Source organism: Marmota marmota, unplaced genomic scaffold (assembly GCF_001458135.2).
Source record: "Marmota marmota marmota unplaced genomic scaffold, marMar, whole genome shotgun sequence".
NCBI lineage: Eukaryota > Metazoa > Chordata > Mammalia > Rodentia > Sciuridae > Marmota > Marmota marmota.
In genome coordinates, this window is record NW_026000026.1 from 27,302,265 (window position 1) to 27,317,461 (window position 15,197).

The 15,197-nt window shown below is 41.4% G+C and overlaps 1 protein-coding gene across 7 annotated transcripts in view; it reads right to left on the reverse strand.

The window, feature by feature from the left end:
- Positions 1-15,197, reverse strand: part of LOC107143070 (signal-regulatory protein beta-1-like) — a 110,218-nt gene that overhangs the window by 17,188 nt on the left and 77,833 nt on the right. Inside the window, exon 7 of one of the 7 annotated variants that reach the window (XM_048811185.1) lies at positions 13,749-14,609. The exons of 5 other annotated variants lie outside the window; for them this stretch is intronic. The gene's annotated coding sequence lies outside the window, so the exon portion shown is untranslated. Of the gene's footprint in view, positions 1-13,748; positions 14,610-15,197 lie in introns of those variants that run through there. One more of the 7 variants, XM_048811192.1, reaches the window with a different exon arrangement.

Here is a 15,197-nt window from a genome sequence, read left to right on the forward strand (position 1 = left end):
GGGGAGGGGATGAAGGGGGAGGGGGATGAGGGGGCGGCAAAGAGTGGAAAGAAGGTGGTGTAGGTGGGAAGAGCAAGTGCACTTGGAAACCCATGAACAAAATACAGTCCTCAGGGACAAGCCCCAGGGACCTACTTCCTTCAGCCAGTCCCCACCTGCCTATATGACCACCACTTGGAATTCCAACACACTCCTGTCAGAATGGCAATCATCAAGAATATAAACTACAGATGGTGGTGAGGACATGGAAAAAGGATTCCTTACTCAGTGTTAGTGAAAATGTCCATTACTAAACCTACTATGGAAATCAGTGTGGAGCATCCTCAAGAAACTAAAAACAGAACTACTGTATGATCAACTCGACCACTGCTTGGTATTTATCTTAAAGAATTAAAGTTAGAGGCTGGGGCTACAACTCAGAGGTAGAGCACTTTTCTCACATGCATGGGTTTGATCCTCAGCACCACATAAAAAGTTAATAAAATAAAGATATTGTGTCTATCTACACCTAAAAATACTAAAAAACGAATGAAAGTCAGTATCCTGTAGAGAACTGTAGAGACACATGCTTACCTATTGTTATGGTTTAGACATGAGGAGTTGCTAAAAGCTCATGTGAGACAATGTAAGAAAGTTTAGAGGTGAAATGATTGGGTTATGAGAGCCTTAACCTAATCAGAATCTTAATCCCCTAAAAGGGATTAACTGAGGGTGACTGCAAGCAGGTATGGTGTGGGTAGAGGAGGGGGTCCATAGGGGCATGCCTTTGGGGTATATATGTGGTCTGTGAATGCAGGTTTATCTTTTTATGCTTCTTGGTGGCCAGATCTGCTTTCCTCTGCCACATATGTCTGGTTTGATGTCGTGCCTCAACTCCATGTGCCCCAAGGAAAGCCTCCATGGGCTGAGACTCTGAAATTGTGAGCCTCCAATTTAATCTCTTTTCCTCCTCGAATTATTCTTGTCATGTCTTTGGGTCACAGTGGAAAAAAAATGACTAAGACACCCGTGTTTGTCACAGCACAGCTCATAATAACCAAGTCATGGAATCACCTCAGTGTCCTTCAACAGATAAATGGATAAACAGTATGTGCTATATTTACACAATGGAGTTTTATTCAACCATAAAGAAGGATGAACTTATGTCATTTTCAGGAAAATAAAAATTAAAAACACCAGACACCCCTGTTATTTCCTTCAACCAGAGCAAAAGTAAATTCTGCTTGGAGTCTCTCGAACACTTACAATGACCATAAGCTGCTTCATGGCTTTAGAAACAAACTTCTTCCTCTCATGCTCTTGTCTACGGATTATTAAAGCAGCAGATGTCTTCTGGTGATCTCCTGGCTCTCAAGGACTTAGATGCTCTGGGAACAATGATCACCTGAACTTCTCCCCACAACTACCAAAGAATCATAAGGACAGGAGAGAGCCAAGCCTAGACCTTGGTGTGTCCCACCTGCAGGATGGTGTGGCTTCCCATGCTAGGCTCCTTACATGAAGCCTAGGTATCAAAGGGTGTCACCTCCCACCAGACCCCTTGATACCTGGAGCCCTAAGAATTAACCTAGCGGATGTAATTGGAACCTGTGGACTGTAGGAATGGCACAGCCACCCATCATACATCATGGAACTCAGTGGGATGTGGCTCCCTCCACCCCTTAACCAGAGCCTCCCTCTAAAGCTTGGGAACCATGAAAGACACACCTTGCCACAGCCCAGGCAGTCTCCTGAGCTCAGGGCAATTCACCTCTCTGTTCCATGCCTTGAAGTGGCTCCCATTTCAATCAGAGTGAGAGGAACTCCCTTGAACACAGCAGGGACATCTTCCCTGTGCACATGGGGTTTCTCTATCAGGAAGCCCTTCTGCCAGAAAAAATCCCTTCTGCCAGACCACCCCATTTGCGGTATCTCTCTCCCACAGGTTCTCCAGTTCCCTTATTCAGCTGATTGATTTCACTTCTCATAGATCACTGTTTGGTATGTTACACGATTTACCTATTTTTTTGTGTGTGTATTGATCACAACCATTGTCCTTAGAGTGACCTTGGTTACATAGGGCAATTACTTTTTCTCTTTTGTGCCCAATGCACTTCAAGTTCCTATAATAGTTCCTGGCACACAGTAGGTGTCCAATCAATGTGTGCTTCATGTGGGAATTGCTCAGTGCCACACCCTCTGCATTGCAGAAGTCTATTGAAGGGAATGCATTTTGTAGAAATGGCCACAAGTTGAGTTTCCCACACAGAATACTTAGCAAAACAAGAACCATTTGCCAAATATAGGCAGGAAGTAGAAGAGCCCAGGAGAATAAAAACACCAACCCTCTTCCCCTCACTCCACCATCCTCTACACCCACTGGCAGAAACTTCAGAAAATTCATAAATCAGCCAACTTGTGCCTCATTTACTAATTTCAAATACCTCTTAAGATGAAAACGCACCTTTCTTTTTGCTTTCAAAAAAAAAATACTAAGATGGAATCAATATAAAATTCCTGTGAGGTCTCTAGACCACTCATGATGACCGTAAAATGCCCCAGGGCTTCAGAAGCAACAATCTGCCCCCTACCCCATGGTCTTGTACTATACGCCATTAAAACAGATGTCTGGCCACATGTAGGATCAGGGTCACAGAGTTTGAGAAGATGGTGGGTGAACCACGAGCTCCAGATCAGAGCATCTGCATTCAAATAGCACCCCTAACACTACCATTGAATGACCCCGGAGCTCCTGGTGCTTCTCTTCCTCAGCTGTAAATTGGGGTGACCAGAATGCCTGCTGTGGACATCATGATCACATGACATGAGAGCTGTACTGCACTGCAATGGAGTGTGGTCCAGGGTGATTGTTCAAGAAATTGAAAGTTATTACTCAGTTGGTTTCCTGAGGCCTGGAGCCTTCCCCTGGCACCCTATGAAGTAATAGGGTTAAGGACATCATCACAGCCTGTGTCAGTCATCTTTTCATTACTGTAAGTAATACCTGATAAAAATCCACTTATGAAGAGAAAAGTAGGATGAGCTCACAGTTTTAGAGGTTTCAGTCCAGCATTGATTGTCCCCATGGCTATTGGGTCTGTGGGAGGCAGCAAATCAATGGAGGGGGAAAGTATGATGGTTGAAGTCATGTATCTCAAGGCCAGACTAGAGAGAGAGAGAGAGAGAGAGAGAGAGAAGGAGAAAGGGAGACATTGCTCCCTGCATGGCCTTAATCAGGTTGCCTCACCTCTTGGGGTCTCAGGAGTTATTAGAACTTAACATTAATCCTCTGGAAAGGTACTGTGAGCTGAATAGTATAATATGCAGGTCATTCTTGTCAGCTGTTTGAAGCATCAGCTGATGTGATGCCTCTAGTCCCGTCTTCAGAGGACACGTCCACAGAGACAGTGCTCAAGACCTTTGGTCTGGGCTCCAAACAATGCCCTGTCCTTGCCATGATAACAGATCCTGTGTTTATCCTGAGTCCCTGGGAGTCCAAGGGCAGAGCTGACCCAGGGAGCAGGCCAGAGGACTCTCCCCAGACAGTGCTCACTCACCTGTGAGTCCCAGCAGGAGGGTCAGCAGCAGGACAGGACAGGGACACTGGGGCCAGGAGGCAGGTGCAGACATGGTGGAGCCCTGAGGAGCCTGCTCTGTCCCCGTGTCTGTGCTGGGGAGATCTCTCACTCTGCTCTATGGAGAGAACTGACACTCTGTGTCCCTAGTTGCAAGAGGAAGTGACAGTGACAGAGTGGCAGGCAATTTGCTTCAAGATTGTGAAATAGAAACCAGGAGCACAGGCAGCAAAAGTTAAGGGTCTCTCATGCTGCATTTTCAGAAGAAATTGGACAGGCCTCGAGGAACAAGGCCTCCGTAGGCCGGTACTGGTCCACTAGGCCCCTCGTGGTTTCCTGGGCCTTAGTGATGGTCTTTGGGAGTCACAGGACAGGCAGGACGTGCCCCAGACCCCTGACCCTGAGACCCTGGTGTGGCTGGCTGGTGGCCTCACTCTGCAGCAGCCTCACTAAGTGCTACTCAGCAGAGGGAGGAGGAGGGGTCCTGGGGCCTGCTCAGTGTTGGGGAGGAACTGGTCATTTCCTTCAATGGCCACCCATTGCACACCTTTATTTTATTTTTTAGAGGATTACAGTTACCTGTATAGTTGGTTCATCCTGACAAAAACCATACATTCATGGAATTTGGTTTCAGCTCTGGATCCCTCCTTTCCCCTCCCAATCTCTCCTCCTTCCTCATCTCTACTAGACCTCCTTTTATTCATCTCTACATCTGTTTTTGGTTGGTCCTTTTTGTTTATGCATAAGGGTGAAATTCCCTGCGGAATATTTATATTTGCAACTAAACATGATTTTTTAATAACGTATTCCAGACTTCCTCCCCCTTTCTGTTTCTCCTCTCTGACTCCCTTTTTTTGTTATTTGTTTTATTTTTTAAATACATGACAGAAGAATGCATCACAATTCTTATTACACATTTAGAACAATTTTTCATGCCTCTGTTTGTATATAAAGCATGTTGACACCAATTCGCATCTTCATACATGTACTTTGTATAATGATGTCTATCACATTCCACCATCCTTGCTAATCCCCTGTCCCCTCCCTTTCCCTCCCACCCCTTTTCCCTATCTAGAAATCATCTCTTCCTCCCATGCTCCCCCTCCCTACCCTACTATGAGTCAGCCTCTTTATATCAAAGAAAATATTCAGCATTTGTTTTTTTGGGATTGGCTAACTTCACTTAGCATTATCTTCTCTAATGCCATCCATTTACTTGCAAAGCCATGATTTTATTCTCTTTTATAGATGAGTAAAATTCCATTGTGTATATATGCCATATATATTTTTTATCCATTCATCCAGTGAAGGGCATCTAGGTTGGTTCCACAGTTTAGCTATTGTGAATTGTGTTGCTATAAACCTGATGTGGCTGTGTCTCTGTAGTATGCTGTTTTAAAGTCCTTTGTGTATAGTCCAAACAGAGGGATAGCTGGGTCGAATGGTGGTTCCATTCCCAGATTTCCAAGGAATCTCCATACTGCCTTCCATAGTGGCTGCACCAATTTGCAGTCCCACTAGCAATGTATGAGTGTGCCTTTTCCCCCACATCCTCACCAACACTTATTGTTGTTTGTCTTCATAATAGCTGCCATCCTGACTGGAGTGAGATGTTATCTTAGAGTAGTTTTGATTTGCATTTCTCTAATTGCTAGAGATGATGAACATTTTTTCATATATTTATTGATTGATTGAATATCCTCTTCTGAGAAGTGTCTGTTGAAGTCCTTGGCCCATTTATTGATTGTGTTATTTGTTTTTTTGGTGTTTAGCTTTTTGAGTTCTTTATATACCCTAGAGATTAGTGCTCTATCTGATGTGTGAGGGGTAAAAAGTTGCTCTCAAGATGTAGGCTCTCTATTCACCTCACAGATTGTTTCTTTTTCTGAGAAGAAACTTTTTAGTTTGATTCCATCCCATTTATTGATTCTTGGTTTTAATTCTTACACTATAGATGTCTTATTAAGGAAGTTGAGGCCTAATCCCACATGATGAAGGTTAGGGCCTACTTTTTTCTTCTATTAGACATAGGGTCTAATTCCTAAGTCCTTGATAGATTTTGGGTTGAGTTTTGTGCATGGTGAAAGATATGGGTTTAATTTCATTTTGTTGCATATGGATTTCTAGTTTTACCAGCACCATTTGTTGAAGAGACTATCTTTTCTCCAATGCATGTTTTTGGCAAATTTGTCTAATATAAGATAATTGTAATTTTGTGGGTTAGTCTCTGTGTCCTCTATTCTGTACCATTGGTCTACCAGTTTGTTTTGGTGCCAATACCATGCTGTTTTTGTTACTATTGCTCTGTAGTATAGTTTAAGGTCTGGTATAGTGATGCCACCTGCTTCGCTCTTCCTGCTAAGGATGCTTTAGTTCTTCTGGGTTTCTTACTTTTCCAGGTGAATTTCATGACTGCTTTTTCTATTTCTATGAGGAATGCCATTGGGATTTTGATCAGAATTGCATTAAATCTGAATACTGCTTTTGGAATTATGGTCATTTTGATAATATTAATTCTGTCTATCCAAGAGCAAGGTAGATCTTTCCATCTTCTAAGGCCTTCTTTGATTTCTTTCTTTAGGGTTCTGTAGTTTTCACTGTATAGATCTTTCACCTCTTTTGTTAATTTGATTCCCAAGTATTTTATTTTATTTTATTTTTTTGTGGTTATTGTTAATGGGGTAGTTTTTCTCATTTCCTTCTCAGAGGATTTGTCACTGATATACAGAAATATGGGTGTTGATTTTATAACCTGGTACTTTGCTGAATTCATTTACTAGTTCTAGAAGTTTTCTGGTGTAATTTTATGGGTCTTCTAGGTATAGAATCATATCATCAGCAAATAGTGCTAATTTAAGTTCTTCTTTTCCTATCCATATCCCTTTAATTTCTTTCATCTGTCTAATTGCTCTGGCCAGTGTTTCAAGGACTATGTTAAATAGAAGTGGTGAGGGAAGGCATCCCTGTCTTGTTCCAGTTTTTAGAGGGAATGCCTTTAATTTTTCTCCATTTAGAATGATGTTGGCCTGGGGCTTAGTGTAGATAGCCTTTACAAGGTTGAGATATGTTCCTGTTATCCCTAGTTTTTCTAGTGTTTTGAACATGAAGAGATGCTGTATTTTGTCAAATGCCTTTTCAGCGTCTATTGAGATGATCATATGATTCTTATCTTGGGTCTATGGATGTGATGAAATACATTTATTGATTTCTGTATGCTGCACCAACCTTGCATCCCTGGGATGAATTCCACTTGATCATGTTGCATGATCTTTTTGATATATTTTTGTATTTGATTTGCCAGAATTTTATTGAGGATTTTTGCATATATGTTCATTAGAGATATTGGTATAAAGTTTTCTTTCTTTAATGTGTCTTTGCCTGGTTTTGGAATCAGGGTGATATTGGCATCCTAGAATGAGTTTGGAAGTGCTGCCTCTTTTTCTATTTCCTAAGATAAATTGAAGAGTATTGGTATTAGTTCTTCTTTAAAGGTCTTGTAGAACTGGGCTTTATTACCGTCCTGTCCTGGTCTTTTCTTGGTTGGTAGACTTCTGATGGCGTCTTCTATTTCCTACTTGATACTGGTCTGTTTACATTGTGTATATCTTCCTGATTTAGTCTGGGCAAGTCGTATGACTTAAGAAATTTGTTGATGCCTTCACTATCTTCTATTTTATTGAAGTATAAGTTTTCAAAATAATTTCTAATTATCCTCTGTATTTCTGTAGAGTCTGTTGTGATATTACCTTTTCCATCATGTATGCTGGTAATTTGGATTCTTTTTCTCCTTTTCTTCATTAACGTAGCTTAAGGTCTGTCAATTTTGTTTATTTTTTCAAATAACCAACCTTTGTTTTGTCAATTTTTTCAATTGTTTCTTTTGGGTCGATTTCATTGATTTCAGCTCAAATTTTAATTATTACCCGACTTCTACTGTCTGTGTGAGTGGTATGATTTGTCCCAATCTTTCACCTTCAGTCTGTGTATTTCTTTACCTATCAGATGAGTCTCCTGAAGGAAGCATATTGTCGGGTCTTTTTTTTTTAAAAAAAAATCCAATCTGTTAGTCTATGTCTTTTGATTGGTGAGTTTAAGCCATTAACATTCAGGGTTACTATTGAGACATGGTTTGTATTCCTAGACATGTTATTTAACTTGACTTGATTTTCTTCTTTGATTAGTTTTTCCTTTAGGGTACTACCTCCCTCTGCTGATTTTCGTGGTTGTTTTTTGTTTCCTCTTCATGGAACATTTTTTCAAAGATGTTTTGTAGTGTCAATTTTCTAGCTATAAATTCTTTTAACTTCTGTTTATCATGGAAGGTTTTTATTTCAACTTCAAATCTAAAGCTTAAGTTTGTTTTTTTGGATACAAGATTCTTGGTTGGCACCCATTTTCTTTCAGAGCTTGATATATGTTGTTCCAGTATCTTCTAGCTTTCAGGGTCTGTGTTGAAAAATCTGTCATTATCCTAATTGGTTTTCCCCTATATGTAATATGATTGCTTTTTCTTGTGGCTTTTAAAATTCTCTCCTTATTCTGTTTGTTGGGCATTTTCATTATAAAGTGCCTTGGTGTGGGTCTGTTGTGATTTTGTACACTCAGCATCCTATAGGCTTTTTGAATTTGGATTTCCAATTCATTCGTCATGTTTGGAAAATTTTCTGATATTATTTCATTGAATAGATTGTTCATTCCTTTGGTTTGGACCTCTTTGTCTTCCTCTATCCCAATAACTCTTAAATTTGGTCATTTTATGCTATACCATATTTCTTAAATGTTCTATTTGTGGTCTATATTTTTTTCAAGATTATATATTTTGTCTTTATTGTCTGATGTCCTATCTTCCAAGTGGTTTACTTTGTTTGTGATGCTTTCATTTGAGCTTTTAATTTGGTTTATTATTTCTTTCATTTTAAGGATTTCTGTTTTTTTTTTTTTAGCACTTCTATCTCCCTGTTGGGGTGATCTTTTGCTTCCTGTATTTGTTTATGTAGCTCCTTGTCAAAGTGATCATTCACTGCCTGTATTTGCTCTCTTACGTCTTCCTTGAGTTCTCAGATCATTTTAACCATGTACATCCTAAACTCCTTCTCTGTCATTCCTCCTGCTTTGACTGCCAAGGATTCTAATGATGTGGTGTCTTTATTTGTTTGGGGCACTTTCTTCCCTTGTCTTTTCATTTTGCTCCTGTGTCTTCCTTTCCAGGGTCTATATTGTTATTGTTTTTATCCTGTAGGTTTGTAGTGCTCTTGTATGGCTTCGAGACCTCTCCTTTGTGGGGAAGGACAATGTTAACAGATCCTAATATCAATAATATACCACCTATGAACTATTGTTGTTATTTAGACATTTACAGTTTAGTCTCGATGTACAAAAATCTTGGATTCAATTATTATCTAAAATATAATCAGGAGTTTTGTAAAAAGGTTTACAGTTTCTGACAGTGGACAATAAACTGGGGGTGGGGTGTAGGACGATATGCTGAGGAGGTGGGATGTGAGGATATAGAGGTAATATATCTTAGGAAGTATGAAGGAGAAATCTAGTGAACAGGGTCAGTAGCAAGAGAATAGAGAGGAGGTAATTTAGGGTAGGCAAGTACATGGGATGACAGTAGAGTACATAAAACAAACACCCATATGTATTTAGAAAAATACAGATGTTCAAACAGTAAAATTTGGAGGGGGAAAGAAAAATGAAAGAGGAGAAAAGGAAAAAAAAAAGGGCATATACAACACCTCTGTACTATATTATTCAGATTACTCAGTCCTCAAAGTCCTGTTTCATGCAAAGTTCTTGGTTTCACATATGTTGGGGATGTGAGGGCCGGAGATCGAGGGATAGAAGAGAAAAAACCAACCAAACAACAAAAAACTTGAAGGAAGAAGCCAGGGCTGTAGCTAGGTTTAGAGATCCTTATCTTTCCTGCTTGTCTTCTCCAGTAGGTGGCGCTGTCTGCTGTAAGCTGGTGTCTCTGCCCTCTGGATGGTGGAGGTAACCAGGGGTTGGAAGGTCCTGGCACAGGGAACCTGGATGTGGGGAGTGCCACCCACCAGTCCCTGCAGAAAGCTGTACCTCATGGATCTCTTTTTGGGACCACTTGCTCTTATGAGGTGAGTGCCGAGGTGAGTGCCCGGTACTATCTCCCTCTCTTGCCTGGAGATTCCTCAGTTCCTGGTCTCTCCCTCTCCCACAGCAGTTCCCAATTGAGGAAACTCTCACCCCGGAGCTCCTGTGGGCGGCTCCCTGGTTGCACTGCACACCTGTGTTGGACAGCTACTGTGTTGGGTTACAACCGCTGGGGAGTGGGTAAGGTTGGAAACCTGGTACATGGCCTCTGGAGATCCGATCTGGGAACTGCCCCCAGCTGAATGGCGAGAATGTTGAGCCAAGATGGCAGTGGTCTGCTTTCAGTGCCAGGGAGCTTGGGGAGGTGGGGGGAGCCTGGGGAGGTGGGGGGAGCCTGGGGAGGTGGGGGAGCCTGGGGAGGTAGGGGGGGAGTGGGCGATAGTGTTGTGCTGTGAATAGGTAGCAGCTGAGTGACCTGCGTGGGAGCAGAGCCAAGTATTGGCGATCTGAAGATGTGTTGATAGGTGATTCTGCTCAGGTGAGCTACCCGAGTCTCCTGTGGACTGGAACTTCGGGCTTTGGGTCCTGCTCCAACACCGGGCTTCATACTTGTACACTGAGGCCCAGAGCCCTGCTTGGGGTCATAGTGCTGGTGATTTCTGCAGAGAGCAGCTGGATAGGGGTCCTCTAACACTCTCAGAATGTAGTATTCTGAGTAGGCAAATCTGCGGGCCTGGAGGCGAGGGGTGCTGGTAACTGGGCGGCTCACTCCCTTCCCGCCATCATGCTTGAGTCCTCTCTCTGACTCTTGATTTTCTTCTATGATACTGACCTTTCTTATATTTTTATTATACCCTGCCCTGCTCTCCTTGAGAAAAAACATTAAAACATTGATTTTCTGAGTCTGACTTATCTCACATAGCACAATGTTCTCCATTTTCATTCAATCAACACCAAATGCCATAACTTTATTTATTTATTTATTTATTTTTGGCTGAGGAGATCTCCATTGTGTATAAGACCACAGTTTCTTAATCAATTCATCTATTGAGAGGCAACTGGTTTATTCCATAATTTAGCTATTGTGATTGTGCTGTGATAAACATTTAGGAGGCTGTGTCCCTGTGGTATGCTGATTTTAGATCTTTTGGGAAAATACCAAGGAGTGGGATAGCTGGGTCCTGTGGTGCTTCCATTCCTAGTTATTTGATGATTCTCCACTCTGCTTTCCTGAGTGGTTGCCTTCATTTGCAGTCCCACCAACAATGCAGATTTCAGTGTACATTTCACATACATCCTTGCCAACACTTATTATTATTTGTAATCTTGGCATTTGCGGTCTGACTGGAGTGAGATTGTAGTGTTGATTTGCATTCCCCTGATTACAAGGACTGGTGAAATTTTGGCCATTTGTGTTATTTCTTTTGAGACATTTCTGTTTAGTTTTTTTTTGTCCCATTTGTTTTTTGGGGGGTTTATTATTATTATTATGGTTTAGGTTGAATGCTTTGAGTTTTCTATATTTTCTGCATTTTAATTCCCTGTTGGGGGAATGGCTGGTAAAGCTCCCCTCCCATTCTGTAGGCCCTCTCTTCATTCCCTTCATCATTTCCTTTGCTGTGCACCAGATGTTAACTGATGACATCACACTTATTGATTCTTGATTTTCTTTCTTGCACTTTGAGTTTTCATTAAATAAGTTTTCATTGCATTTTTATTTGACTTCTGTGCAGGGTGACTGATATGGATCTAGTTTCAATTTTCTACATGTAGCAGCTATCCAGTTTTCCCAGCACCATTTGGTAAAGAGGGTTTTTTCTAAATGTATTTTTAGCACTTTTGTCAAATATCAGGTAGCTGTCAGTATGTGGGTTTGTCTCTGTGCCTCCTATCCTTTTACAGTGGTCTTCATGTCTATTTGTGGCCAATGCCATGCTGATTTTGTTACTATAGCTCTGTAGTATGATTTCAGGTCAGGTCTGGTGATGGTCCCTGTATCACTTTTCTTGCTTAGTATTGCTTTGGCTATTCTGAGTCTCTTATTCTTCCAAATGCATTTAAGATTTTTTTCTAATTCTGTGAATAATGTTATTGTCACTTTGATGAGGATTGCATTGAATCTGTATATTACTTTTGGTAGTATGGCCATTGCTCTTGGTAGTAGGGCCATTTTGAGATATTAGTTCTGCCTAGGAAAAAAAATGGGAAGTTTTTCATCTTCTATAGTTTTCTTCAATTTCATTCTTCAGTGTTCTTTAATTTTCATCTAAAGCTCTTTTAATTTTTTGAAAAGATTAATTCCCATGACCTTTATTTGTTTGAGTTTTTGTGTGAATGGGATGGTTTTGATGATTTCTTCTTTGTCTGAATCACTGTTAAGACTATAGGAAAGCAATTGATTGATGCTTATAGATCTTATGTCCTTCTCCTTTGTTGAATTGATTTATAATCTCTAGAAATTTCCCAATGGAGTTTTTGGGGTCCTCTAGGTATAAGATTATGTTATTTGCAAGCAGATGATTTCCTCTGTTCCTATTTGTATCCCTTAATTTCCATCTCTTGCCTAATTGTTCTGTCTAGTGTTTCAAGATTTATATTGCACAGGAATGGGGAGAGTGGATAAGTTGGGGAGAGTGGATAACTTGACTTGCTCTTCATTTTAGGGAAAATGCATTTAAATTTTCTCTACCTAGTGTGATGTTGGTTGAGGTTTGTCATTCAAAGCTTTTAAAATGCTGAGGTAAGATTCTCTGTCCTCACTTTCTCCAGCATTTTTAACATGAATCGATGCTCAAAAGATCTTTTCTGCATCTATTGAGATGGTCCTGTGATTCTTGCCCTTAATTCTGTCTAATTGGTAAATAACATTAGTTGATTTGCTTAGTTGATTTGCAAATGTTGAACCAACCTAGCCTCCCTGGGATGAAACCCATTGATCATGCTGTAAATACATTTGCATCTTGATGTGTTTTTCATGCCAGTTAGTAATATTTCATTAAGTATTTTTGCATCTAGGTCCATCAGTGATATTTGCCTGGTTTTCATATAAAGATTATTCTAGCTTCATAGAGTGCATTTGGGAGTGTTCCCTCCTTTTCAATTTCATGGCACAATTAGAGAAGGACTGGTGTTAGTTTTTCTTTAAAGGTGTGGTAGAACTTAGCTGATGGTGCATGTGGTCCTCATCTGTTCTTTGTTGGAAGCCTTTTACTTGCTGTTTGAATTTCACTCCTGACACTGTTCTGTTTTTGGGTTCAATCTGGGCAGGTCACATGTATCTAGGAATTCGTCAATACCTTCTAGATTTTTCTGTTTTTTTTTTTTTGAGTCTGAATTTTGCACATAGTGTCTAGTGTCTAGACTTTCTCTGGATTTCAGAAGTGTTTCCAGTGATGTTTCCTTTTTCATCTTTAATTTGATAAATTTGGGTCTTCTCTCCCTTCCTTTGGTCATTTGGCTGAGGGATTTTCAATCTTATTTAGCTTTTCAAAAAACCAGCTCCTCCTTGCATTGATCCTCTGTGTTGTTTTTCATTCTCAATTTCATTAATTTCTGCTCTGATCTTAATGATTTCCTATCCTCTACTCTTTCTGAAATTAGTTTGTTCTTCCTATCCTAAGACCTTGAATTAGAGTATAACCTTATTTATTTGATATCTCTTTATTTCATTCAGGTAGGCACTCAATGATTTAGATTTTCTTATTAGAGCTGCTTTCATAGTGTCCCAGAGATTTAGATATGTTGTATCTCTGTTTGAATTTGCTTCTAAGAATTTCTTCATTTCTACTCTCTTTTCCTCTTTGATCCATTCTATTAACCCACACAGAAGATTAACCCACACAGAAAAAAGCACAATGAGGACAGGAGAGGTGACAATTGTGGAAATGAGATTAAATTGGGCACAAGTGGGTCAGAACAGAAGCAGCTGGCTATGGTGTGTGGACATGGATCCTGCATATGGACTTTCCTTTGTGGATGGATGAACCTAGTGAATTGACGTTACCCACATTCACAAGGGAGAGGTGGTGATCAAAAGGGCGATGGTATTAAAGGGGCTGATAAATCACCCAGGTAGAAAAGATGCTTGCTTCACATTTTCCAATAAAGAAGAACAGGCCAATTTGCTGAAATTCCTCTGGGTAAGCTTTTATAAAGAAACAAAACACTAACACTCAGTGTTTCTAATGTTTCAAATGACTGGGCACTATGCCTTCATTTTATTATGGTTTTCATTTCCCTATATGTTTAAACTGACATTTAACTGATATTTTGTGTCTTTCATATTGTGACAAACGGGTGAAAAGGTGGAAGAACCATCATTATTTTCATGATTACTATGGAGATGGCTTCCCAGGGTTTTGGTTTCAGTTTGCATGGTCATTTTGAAAATCCTGCTCTTCCAGGGAGAGAGAAGACTGCCTTCATCAGGACACTACTGATGTTCATAAGTGCTAAGGAAGACAATCACTGGGTTTAAGGAGCACCTTTTTCTTTCTGGGTTTGAGGCATAGGACACTTAGGTAAAGAGGAAGGAGAATAATTTTTCATATTCAACAGAATGAGTTTCATGTGAGAACCTCAACAAGGCTGGGGAGAAGGCATAGGCAGGAAAAAGATGGCTGAATGACTCTTGAGAGCGAGGACTTGGGGTGGTTGATGGCCAAGCCCAAGGCAATGGAGGAGAACCATCCTGACGTGGTCAGGTGGGGCTTGCTTGTCACATTCTGGAGAGGTCTGATGAGTACTGCTCAGAGGCAGGTCCCAGGGCCCTGCTCAGGACCATGAGTGCAGTCTTAGCCTGGGGCATCGAGGACTGGGCAGAGGCACAACAGGGGCCTGTGGGCTGGCTGGTGTCCTGGGAGGAGGCATTTGGAACAGTCTACAGAGGCTTCTGGGCAGCTCCTTCTCTCAGGCTGAGCACCGTGGAGCAGGAAGAAGGTGGCAGAGACGGAGGGTCCCAGGTAGCAGGGAGTGAGGAAGGATCTGTGGGAAACATGTCCACATTCAGTTATCTGCTCACTATTCCTGAGAGTTTTCTGAGAGCAATGATCCTCATGTGGCTGTCCTGGGAAATCTGTTTTGATTGAAACTATGGCCCCAAGACAGGACTCTCAGCTCAGCCTCTCCTGTTTCCTGACTCCCCTTCCCCCCTTCCCTCCCCCTGCAGTGGGCCACAATGAGAGTCAGAAGTGAGCAGCCCTGAGAGCAGCCCACCTAGACCTTCTCAGCATTGCTCTGTATGACAGAGTCTTCCTGTGCATGGAGGCCCAGCTGTTGACTATTAGACTAATTTAGAGGTGGCCTTGAAGGGACACACCCAATCTGCTGCACCTCTTTGTACCCCCATGACACATCATCTCTGGAACTCCTAGGACTCAGTGGACACCCATTGCCAACCCTTGACCTCCTCATCTCTTGCACATCCCACACACTTCCTGGGAGCTGGGACTCCACAGTAGTTTCTTGAGATGCTGAGGGTGCTGAGGGGTGTGTGCCTGGTTCTCTAGACCCACTGACTCTGCAGCTGTGCACAGGTGACTGGCACTCCCCCTGGCCCTTCCTCCTCTACAG